The sequence below is a fragment of the Helicoverpa zea genome, chromosome 24 (genome assembly GCF_022581195.2).
Source record: "Helicoverpa zea isolate HzStark_Cry1AcR chromosome 24, ilHelZeax1.1, whole genome shotgun sequence".
Lineage (NCBI taxonomy): Eukaryota > Metazoa > Arthropoda > Insecta > Lepidoptera > Noctuidae > Helicoverpa > Helicoverpa zea.
The window spans coordinates 757268-761135 of record NC_061475.1 but is presented as its reverse complement, the minus strand read 5'-3'; positions in this window follow the sequence as shown (position 1 = coordinate 761135).

Below are 3868 nucleotides of genomic sequence, written 5' to 3'. Positions count from 1 at the left end.
TATAAAAATAAAAAACATTTAAAAATATAAAAAATAGGTTGCCACCGATATCGGGCACAGGGTCCAAGGTACCGGTGGTTAGGGTCCCAGAGACAGAAACCTCCTCACAATACGTGCCGTATCAAGGAGTACTGCCTTCTGAATCAGTCCCTTGATCCAGCCGCCCAACGAGAGCCTCCTGAGGTGTTCGTCGAGGCTCTTGGCTATTAAACCATTGGCCGTAACGACAATCGGCACAACAACAGCCGTGTCGACACTCCACATGGCGACAACCTCGTGCGCTAAGTCGAGATACTTTATTTGTTTCTCTTTCTCAGCTTTCACAAGGTTCTCGTCATGCGGAACGGCGACATCGACTATCATCGCGCGGCGCGCTAATCGATCTATCACCACAATATCAGGCTTATTGGCTACAATAGTCCTGTCAGTGATGATAGATCGATCCCAGTACAACGTGATATGGTCCTTTTCGAGAACTGGGTCGGGCGCATGCTTGTAGTAGGTCATGCATGTCATGCATGCTCAAGGTCTACAAGGTTGTATTGCAGAGCAAGCTGCAGGTGGATGATCTTGGCCACTTGGTTATGTCTGTGCAAATATTCACCATTAGCCAAACGAGAACAACCAGATATAATATGTCTGATAGACTCACCCGGATGGTGACATGCCCGACATATGTCAACCGTCCCGTCTTTCACGATATATCTCCGGTAGTTATTCGTAAGGATAAGTTATTGTAAAAAGTTATTTGTAAATAAAAACATAAGCGATATTATATAACGTTCTTAATTTTGTAGACTGCGCTCAATCCACTGTTCGGATCCATAAAATGAAATATGTATCTCCCGAAGAATGCAAGATTTATTACAGGAGATCAGGGGTTAGTATTTGATAAGTTAGTTATTTGCTATTTCAAGTATCCACTTTACACAAATTATATATTCGTCAAATCATAACTCAGAACCCGTAACAGCGTTTTGGCACCAGCGGTATTTCGGAGCGACATCGGTCGGTTCGTACGTGGCTGTCACTGCAAGCCATTGAACAACGGCAGATTATGCCATTCAGTGCGTATACGCTCGATTTTACTGAGCGCGACAGAAGTCCGCTAGTGTAAAAGCGCTGTAAGCATTGGTAGCAATAAATGCAGTAAAACTGAACCAGCTTGTTATCTATTAAGGTCAATTTTACATCACACATCACTTAATATATCAACTCAAAAATTCGTTCTTTGTCTTGAGTCATCAGCATCACAAAACACCTTTTCAACGCAAGCTCCATCTTCAACCACACCATCGCCACATTACCGTGCCATCACTGACCATCACGTGAAGTTGTGGTAAAAAAGGGGCGAGTGCATACCATTCACTACACGGGACAACATTTTTTTTTGCGCATGGGTTTAACTTATTACATTTTTATAATATGAATAAAAAGTGAGATAACAAATTATAAATACTTATTTGCTTTTTTAGAAGTTATAGGGCCTTGAAGATTTTTGTTTTGTGGGCCCGCCTTATGTCGGTCTTTGCTAGCTAGAGCTACTGTTTCTTACGTCGGATGCAAGTCTTTTGATAGTATTAATTTGTACATTACCGCAGAATAACGTGTGCCACATACAGGTCGACTTATAAGCGTGTTAAAACACGTTTTAATTTTAATCTAGTCTTCATAAGGTTTTTTCTTAGAGACTTACCTACCTACGTATGTTCACAGCTGGACTTAGATACAATGTGGCCGATGCATACGGCCTGCGCTAGAAGTGTTACGGGAGGACATTGCGTGTGGCGGAGCGGAGCCATCCTAGTGGTCAAGATTGATCGCCGCTGGAGACTGGTAACTTGACACAACCCATCCATCGCCATTTTGCTCGTTCCTTTCACTACATCCGTCCATATTCATAATCAAATATCGACACCGGAAATATGAATTAATGTTACGGACAAAACTCAGGTTCTCAGGAGAGTAAAATAAGATGTTTTTTTTTTTTGCAAATATGAGTATGTGACTATAACTTTTACGTAAAAAGTGTCTAGGACAAAGTTTATTAATTTCTTATTTTTTTAAGTAAAAAAAAAAAACAATAACCAATCAAAATATTTTTTTTTTTTTATACGGGTTAATGAAATTTTTGATATGAACAGAACAATGATGTATGGGACATTAAAAGGAAATAATGTTCAAAGATTTTCTATGTAAAAGGCAGAAAATGATGACAAATACATGAAAGCGCGAGCGAAGCAAGCGCGATTTTGTTTCAGGTTAAAGACTAAACTTGAGAAAAGTGTTTGTACTTAGCAATGGGCGCGTAGTTTGTATGTTTTTATAGCGGCAACAGTAATACATTTTCTGTGAAAATTTCAACTGTCTGTGTGTAAGGGTTCATGAGATACAGCATGTGGATATCCAGGACAACAGATTCTTAGTATGGTCCCGCATTCTCCTTCTGGGTACGGATAAAGAGCAAACAAAGAGCAGGGAGCGAGAGCGAGCGCTGCAAGCACGAATTTTCCAGCAAAACTGCTCTAACTATAACCTATCTACCAATTCACTCAGAATAACAATCAGCGACTTACTAAATGTATAACGGAACAAAAATATACAAAATATTTTATTTAATAATGTTAATTAGTCATGACAAACATGACATTCAAAAAAGGCAAAAGTAAAAAAAAGTAGCGGTCTAAGTTCTTATTTAGTGACTGGTAGCACCTGGTATTCGTAAAAGTAGACAAAAGCTGCCTGCTTATAACACCGATCCAAGTTTCCGTGATCATGTCTCAAAATATTCAAAAATATTTAAAATCGTTTGTAAACAATCGTTTGTAATTAAAAAAAAAAAATAACGCCCACGAACTTTCTACCAAGAATTAGTGCAAAACAACGTTTAACCAGCTTCTTAGCAATTCTACAATATTCAAATTTAGAATACATTCCCACGCATGCTTGGTTAACCCTTTTGATGTTAGTAACAAACTACATTTATTACAACCCTTTGAAATGCACGTAAAGTCCTTAGAACCTAGATTTTGCACAGGTGTTGTTTCCCGAGGACACTTCTCTTATTTTTAATATTGATCGACGTAGACTTAACCTAGACGACGTTAACAATTCCATTCTCTAGGCCCAATATTTACAGTTTTCTTTGGCAATGCCATAGATACCCAATAAAATTACTATATCGGAACAACCTATTAGAATCCGCTGTTGGCTGTCAACAAGGTGATCCCCTCGGGCCTGTGATTTTTAGTTTGGCGATTAACCCAATTATTCGGCAGCTAAATTCAGAATTTAACGTGTGGTATCTTGACGACGGGACCCTGGGAGGCAACAGAGATACTGTTCTTAATGATTTAGTTTTCCTAAAAGATAAATTCCACGACATTGGCCTCTCAACCTTTCTAAATGTGAACTTTTTATACCCGACTCGACTGACCGACAGACAATTCTTCAAAATTTCCTCACAATAGCTCCTGAAATTAAACCGATAGACCAAAGTTCTCTTTGCCTCTTTGGATCGCCTATACTGGAAGATTCATTTTCGTTTTTATTAAGAACAAAAGTCAAAATTTTTAAATGTTTCGCAAGGCTACTCAAAATTAATACGCATGCAGCCATCACTATCATACGGTACTGCTGTTTTTTACCAATATGTTCTTATAACTTACGTGAAATCGACAAAATTATACGACATACATTATCATCCATAGAAAGAGATTGGTCTCAAGCGAGTCTTCCCATCCGTATGGGAGGACTTGGCGTTCGCAAAATTTCCAGTGTAAGTTTACCACCAGATATATACTAGAGGCTGGCCAGGTCGTCAGTGACGCTCCATGGTCCAGCGGGGAGCGGCACGGTGACAGCTGCA